An 8,296-nucleotide genomic window follows, 5' to 3' on the forward strand; every position below is an offset into this window, starting at 1 on the left:
CCGAGAAGAGAGTGCAGAGGAGTGATTGGAAATAAGAGGATATGCTGTGCCCTTTGATTTGTTGCTGGTGTTGAGTTTTTCCAGGGAAACTGGCAGGCAGCCTCTGTCCTCTGCTGACAGCAGGCATCTCTGTTGGGGTTGGTAGAAAGGGTGATGAGACTTGGTCAGGGATGAAGGTGGCCCTTGGAGACCTCTCAAATGCCTTAGTGATAATCGCATTCTCGGCAGCATTCTCCACTCTACAGATGAGAAAGCGAGAGTAGCTTGTGTCTTTCTCCCTCTCCGTCTTAGCAGACTCAGAACCTCCTCCAGGGTACGGCACTACAAAGAGAAAGCCTGGGACAGCAGCCAGGATGTCACAGCAAAGCCCAGACCCCTCTGTAGCAGAGTGTTGCGAAGATGGACTCCGGACTTTTCTAAACTTACATTCAGCTATTTTGGGCCAGTCTTTGGGACATCACAGGCATACCTTGACCTACTATAAAGACAATAGTCAGCTTAAAATAATTCTAGTCATTCTGGTATTGACTGGTATTTAATTCAGGCAACTCCTTCAAATTTACCCTGCTTTTCTTCCACTGATGTAAGTGTGTATAGTAAGTAAGAGTTGTCTTACTCACCTTTTTGTCACTGGGACAAAATACCTAACACAATCAATTGAAAAGCAAACACTCTTTATAAGGATAAGATACAGTGCGCCCAAGAATGTGTTCCCAGTGACCTGTTCCCTCCAGCTAGGTCCCCATTTCCTAGTTTCCACAAGCTCCCCCAAATAACACCACCAGACTAGACTTTGCCTGGGGCAGTTTACATCTGAGCCATTCATTGTGAGAGGCTGGGGAGGTGACTCAGAGGTTAGGAGCACTTGCTGCCCTTGCAGAGGACAGAATTCATGTCCCAGAATTCACACCGGTGGCTAAGATCCATCTGTAACTCCAATTCCAGAGGATGCGATGCCTTCTTCTGACCTCTACAGGCACCAAGCCTGCACATGCAGGGAACATGTAAAACAAGAAACTCTAAAGCAAACCCAATCTCCTTTGAAAGAAACATTTCTGAAGGCAGAGCTTACAGTTCAGCTCATCACCCCCCACCCAAGCCAGCTCACCTTTTCTGGTCCTCAGAAATGTCCTTGGCGTTTGCCTCAGCCGTGCGCTGTGCTAGCTGGTCCTGGTTACAACAGTAAGTACACCAGCTTCCTTCCACACTCACTGGAAGACACAGGGTGACAGAGGCACTTGAGGATTCTAATCTCTGTAGTGAGGACTCATGTGGGGTACACACTGTACACGGTGAAAGAGATGTACTGTAGCACTACGTCCCTAATCAGAAGACTTTTACATGCTTATTTAGGTAGGGAATCTTGGCGTGGCTGCACGGAACAGTTCAAGGACTGTTGTCAAGCAGAAGAAGTGAGAGAAATCTGGCAGCCAAAGTCACAGCCAATAAGCCCAGGCACCCCAGGAGGCAGCATTCCACCCAGAAGCATCTCTGTTATACAGACTCAGTGGGAAACATCCTGGGCTCCTCTGTGTTCACTCTGATGGTACCTGTTCTCTCCCACCCAAAGGATCAATTGTCCTGGATATCTGTCATTGGGTTTCCTACTTTGCCATTCTGCTGCAGGGGACCAGATCCTCTATGTTTATAAAGCAACTTCTTATTGCTTATGAAAGTGTTGGGTCGTTCTCCTAATTCTAATTTACAGAAACTTTTTTCTCAACCTCCAAAGAGAGGCTATAAAACTTAGGTCTTAGTTTGTCTGACTCAGGAAATCAGGAAGGCTTTCCTTTCTAGAACTGTCTATGAGTTTGTACTGACCTCAAAAGGAAAGTATTAATCAGCAGGGTGGAGATGCTTTTCCTGTACAAAACTCCTTTTCAGATGGGAAAGGGAAGGAACCATGGGAGAGGGGAAGGGCCTGCTGGGTTGGCTAATCTACCTGTATCCTGTGTTTGCTGGGAGTTATTTCAACTCTGCAGGCTGAGTAAGCAGAGCCTCTAGGCCCCTTGGAGGCTAAAAGGCCCTCTGTTGACACTGGTGTCTTATCTTTCCAGGAAGAGTTGGTGGTGGTCTTTAATCCCCCCTCTTCGTGTTAATTCCTTTTATTTTCTCCCTTCTGTGTTTGCTGTGTACTTTGCAGCTTTATTAGTAACTCAAAGAGGATTTGTTTCCAAGGAAGGAATAGGATTCAATTCGCAACTTGTTCGGAAGCAAACAAAGATTTCTCTCTCCAACACCCCACCTCTGAAGGAAGATGCTTTGTGTCAGATCTAACACCTAAAGTCTAAAGTGAGTCCCAGAGTAAAGACACCTGCCACTGAGCCTGCTGACGGGACAGCCACATCCAGCATCAGGAACTGCTGGCCACCTTTGCCCTTTTGGAGGACTGGATGTAATGAAGATGACAGATTGGAAGATTGTGGTGTCCTTACTGCTAACCAAAGGCTCCAGAAGTGACAGGAGTTAAGAATGTGAAATACACAGCCAGTCTCTTTGAGGTAAAATGTCCCATCATTAGACAATGATACTATGACTTAACTACAAGGGGCAGGAAATGGTCATTGCCACAGAGCCAACTGGCAGCCTGTGCTTAGCATATACACCCCCTCTCTAGTCATGTGGGTGCTGTGTTCTCAAACTGCTCATATCTGGCTAAAGAGTGGAGTCAGCCTGATTCCCCGTGGTCTGGGATCTGCTGAGCACTTCGCTAATATGATGACAGAGTACAGAGGAAAACCCACAGTGGAGGCAGAGGCATGGTCCACCCATGTTGAGAACCAGTTGAGATTAGGCCAGCAGGAGGTGGCCAGGTGACACCCTAGAGACTACTCCAGGCACATACATTCTGGATTCTGGACGCAGGAGCTTCTAAAGACAATGCGTTGAAAAACCAATACCTCAGCTCTTCACTGAGGAACCAGCAAAGTCCTAGACGCTCTTGTTAACAGAAGAAATGAGGGAAAAGAAGAGATGGCTTCATTTCTTTGCATGCAATTAATATGTGAGGACAGAAACCCTGCTGGAATGAGCCCCAAGAGAATCTTCTGGAAGCCACAAAATGAAAACAGCTACCCAACTCCCGTTGGTCTTTTCTAGGCTTGGAACAAAAGCCATGTCTTTTGAGAGCTTTCTTGGAAACCACAGATTCTGCGCTCAGATTCAATACACAACCTTAGAGCTGGATAATAACTTAAGGGGTCCTTCTTGCTGCACTAAAGGGTTAAGACATTTAAACTGTATACAATGCAAAGGATGGATGGATACTTAAGTGTAAATAGCACCCCCGAACAACTTGATAGTCTAAACAAAATGGCAAACATTTATTTACACAATTCGCAGTGTAGAGAATGCAGAATACCTGCTGTTTCAAAGGCACAAGCACTTCCAGAGACACAGTCCTTCTATGTAAGGAGGCTGTGGATGGCATTTACAACCCCCTTCAGACCTGGGCAATAACCCATTCACAGCTATGATCAGTGCCCAACAAAAGGTACAGGGAAGAGGACTCCAGAAGGACGAGTGCAGGAGCAGCCAGCTTCGCATCCAGGTCTCAAGCCCAGATTCTGACTAGTATAACCCAATGGCTAACATTTGCTTTTAACCCAAGCTTGCTGGGAAGGTCCCAAAGACTGATCAGTATCACTCCACTTCTTACTCATAAGCAATGCGAGCAGCACAATTGCCAGTACCGATTTTTGCTCTGTTCCTAGAGATTGCCTGTAGATGTCTCCCGTTGCCTATCTTTGGATACTCTGCATCTTTTACAGTGCCATTCCCCAGCACCAGTCACTCTCAGGATCCCACCACACATAGAGCATCAAACACAGTGTTTGGGCAAATTGTAGTAGATCGTGGTGGTGCAGTGTGGGGTTGGGGATAGATTGCTCTGATTATGACAGAACTGAAACTCACGGTTGGTTGAGCTGACTCCTGGAGTAGGATGCTCTAAGGAGAACAGGGCCCAGGCTGGGATGATTACCCTCCAGCATATTCTCAGGCAACTTGCTCCCATGGGGTCTTCTGCTCAGCATAAAGATCACAATTGGAGTGCTGGTGGGAGAGTGGCTACAAAAGGGTCCTGATAGAGGCAGGCCGGGCCCTCCCTCCCTAGGAGCCAGAGCAGTGATCCTTCCCTGCTTTTCATTAGCATATTACAGCAATGAGCCAATGGCAGGTCACCCCCCACCCCAAACATCCTAGGCAGAGGAGCGCTGGGCAGCTAGAAGGCTGTTTCCTTAAAGGTGAGCTTGTCCTAAAGGGACAGAGATCAACAGTGGCTCACTAAAAGAAACAGAGTATTAAAGTATCATGACTTTGTGAAGAATAGCAGGGTGGGCTGTCATCTGTAATGCCAGGTCAGGGCACACTTTTAAGGTCCTCTTTAAGTGAAAAAAACAAAACAATGCAGTAGCAACATCAGTTTTTCTACATCTGGAATCAACAGTGGGACCTTTAGGGATGGAGGTGTATTCAGTGATAGAGAGTGTTTCTAGGTCCTGGGCTCAGTTCCCCACTAGAGAGAGAAGGATGTGGGGAAGGAGGAGGAGGGGGAGGAGGAGGAGGAAGAGGAGGAGGAGAGGTAATTTGTCCTATATGATTGAATTACAAAGGATGTCTATCTCTTCTATAATCTTCCATAGTTTTCATTTATTCAAAATCTACACAATCATCAAGGTCTCAATATGCTGCCTCAAAATGGGCAGACACCAGTCCCTAACAGCTCTGTCTGGACAGCATCAGTAAGCATTGCAGAGATGAGAGCAATGTTGTAGGGTTTGGTGGCCACTGTGATTTCTCTTCTAATAGCTGCTGTGAGCACAGGGAATGCGCGTGACCACCTTCGTGTCTGCATTGTTTCAACACTTCTTAAGAAAAGCACAGCACACATGCATTCTCAGGTGCAATTTATTAGAACATCTTTTTTTAATACTATAAACTTTTCTTCACCTTGTAATATAATACTGTAAGATACATTTCTCTCCTTTCTCTTCCTTCTCCAATCCCTCCCGCCTCAGTTTCATTCAAATTCATGTTTGTTTTTCGTTTTTGTTTTGTGGGAGACAGTTTCCTTGTGTAGCCCTGGCTGTCATGGAACTCCCTCTGTAGACCAGGCTGGTCTCGGAACTCACGGAGATCTGCCTACCTCTGCCTCCTGGGTGCTGGGCTTTTTAAAAGGAAGGATCACCACCACCACCACCACCACCACCACCTTCTTTAATTGCTATTTCACAGTACACCATACACACACACACACACACACACACACACACACACACACACCCCTAAATATATAAATATAACCTGCTTGTTTTATATATTAATTGTACGTTTATGGTTTCAGGACTGATTATTTGGTGTTCAGACTGGTGAGCTCTTCCCTGTCTCTCCCACTCTAAGACTTGGGCTTTGGTTTGATTTTTGTCTAGGGTTGGGGCCTCTCAAGCTCTCTTCTATTAGCATGTCTATTGGTTTTGTACTTGTTCATGTCATGCATAGCTTCCCTGACATTTCTAGAAGACACAATCTCGCAATAAGCTTCCTACTCCTCTGGCTTACATTCTGCCTGCCCCCTCTTCTACAGTGTTCCTGAACCCTAGGTGCAGTTTTGATGTAGACTGGGTGCTAGAACTCTACATCTTAATAACTTGTAATGTCTATTGCAAGACGAAGTTTCTTTGATAAGGGGTGAGGACTACACTTACCTGTGGTTTAGAATGTAGTTAGGAATTATGCTGGTTTATTGATGTGCCAGTTGTAAGACTTCCCCCAAGATCCATGACTTCACTATCCCGGAGTAGTGGGCTAGGTTTCCAGGACCAAGGGGTTGGTCTCTCTCTTGTTGAGTGGTCTTAAGTCCAATTAGAGACCTGTTGACTACCAAATAGCTATGTGTCCCACTACTGTACCCTTACGGTTATATTAGAACAAGTATATTTTAATTGCTTACAATACAATTGGCTTCCTGTGCCTACCCCCAACTTTGCTTCCACTCCTGTTCTTTTACTTGGAGTGCTTTGCCTATACTAATATAAATGCTCTGTGATACAGACACTGGACACATGCATGTATTATGAACTGTATCAATTGAAACACTTGTGATACCTTTGAAAATCCAGATCACATACAGACATTCTGGATCCACAGTGCAAAGGCAGACTAGGGACAAGAGTTGGTGTCCAGTGCATGGCCTTTCTCTCCTCCCGACACCTGCGGGGTAAAGCTGCTGTTCTTTTTCCTGGGAACTTACAGTTTGCTTGGTCAGCAAGAAAGGTCATTGGCTATGTAGGAGGAATAAACACTGAAGTCACAATGAACACCATATTCTTGATTTGAAATACAGCATGCTCCAGGAAGTGAGCAAATATATATTCATAGGTCCCAGCATGAACACGAAGTGGGACCTTGAGAAGGGAACACTGGTTCTAGGCTGTCCACCTACAAGGGCTCCTTATATTCCTTGCTCTTTGACAGAGTCCTTTGCAAACCATGAAAGAATGTTCAAAGTATAGACATTGAACTAATTCTTGTTCTTGCTTCTGTCCGGTCACTTGCGTTTTTTCCCTCAGGTGAGGTACCTCACAGGATGGGCTTCGTGGACGTTGTCTTAAGAAAGATAATGGCAGGGGCTCGAGACCCCAAAAGTACAACAATGCCAAGCAACCAGAGCTTCCAGGGACTAAGCCACTACCTAAAGACTATACATGGACTGACCCTGGACTCTGACCTCATAGGTAGCAATGAATAGCCTAGTAAGAGCACCAGTGGAAGGAGAAGCCCTGGGTCCTGCTAAGACTGAACCCCCAGTGAACTAGTCTATGGGGGGAGGGCGGCAATGGGGGGAGGGTTGGGAGGGGAACACCCATAAGGAAGGGGAGGGGGAGGGGGATGTTTGCCCGGAAACCGGGAAAGGGAATAACATTCGAAATGTATATAAGAAATACTCAAGTTAATAAAAAAAAAAAGAAAAAAAAAAGAAAGATAATGGCAAACAGTTACATGTACGTGAGATGGCAGAAGTGCTTAGTGTGTTTACACATGGAGTCTCTGAAAACATGAGCTCACAAGCAAGCCTGGCTTAGGAGTAGAAGGCTGTCTGAGTAGAGAGCCCTATGGTCACTGAGTGTATTGGAAACACTGACCAAACCAGTGAGCTGCAGAGAAATATGTCTCATTGAATCCTTTTCCTATACTCATAGGCAAAGCAACTATACATCCTGTGCTATTGGGAGCTCATGACCATCAGACCCCTGAAAACAAGGTCACTTTCTAGGTTCTGTTTGTAAAGATACAAGTATTGACCCATGCTTTCTAATTTAGAAATAGGCTTAAATTTGGCACTTTCTTTAACTCCAACCACTTACTGGAGGCCTCTGGAGGCCCATTGATGATGGAGGATTGAGTGCTGGGAAGAGCCACGTCTTAGCCTTGGGTGCTAGAGGTCAAATCCAGCATTGTGCAGAGTATGCTGCCAACAGGGCCCTGGACTCCAGACAGGTGGCTTCTCTTTGTTCCACGGTCCCTGGGCTTGTCTCATTGATTACCCAATGATTTGTGAAGAAAACTGGTTTGCAGAGAAACCAAGAAACCAAGCAACTAAGAAAACATGGTTGCTCTGGCAAGGGATCACATTCAAAGACCTTCTTCTAGGTCTATGTGATCTGGTTGGAATGCCGACATGCCACACACCTTTAATCATGCTGGCTGGAGTCCACACATGTCCTTAGTATACACCTTTAATCCCAAACAATCAAAGTTTGTAGAGGGAGGCAGCCATATTTGAAGTAATGTCTAACTGAGGTGCAGATGAAGTGGCAAATCCGAGAAAGATTTGACTGGATGAGTCAGACATAGAATACACCCAATTCTCAGAAGAACGGATGGGAGAGGACCACTTAAAGAGCAGTGAGGGAGACAGTGGAGTTCAGTTTAGAAGAGTTTGGTTTGGTTCAGTTCATAGTGGAGCAGTTCAGTTCAGTTTGCGGAGTTCAGAGACAGATTTTCCAAGCAGAGCAATTAAGTCAGAAGCTGAGAGAAGCCAATTTGAATCAGTCAGCTTGGACAGGAGTTTGAGCCAGAACGGCCAAGTTGAATCAGCCAGCCAGAGCTCAGAAAGGGCTAGAAGTGGTGAGTTCATTCAGCAGTAAATCTTGGAGGCTGAATGAAACATTCTAGGCTTAGGTTAGCAGACGGGGGCTGGAAGCTGAAGCCTTCAAGGTCCAGGCTTAGAGAAGACTAGATTGCATGGAGGTTGGAAGTTTCCAGGCCTAGACCTAGGATAGTCAGATAGAATGGC

This window comes from Rattus norvegicus, chromosome 14 (genome assembly GCF_021556685.1).
Source record: "Rattus norvegicus strain SHRSP/BbbUtx chromosome 14, alternate assembly SHRSP_T2T, whole genome shotgun sequence".
NCBI lineage: Eukaryota > Metazoa > Chordata > Mammalia > Rodentia > Muridae > Rattus > Rattus norvegicus.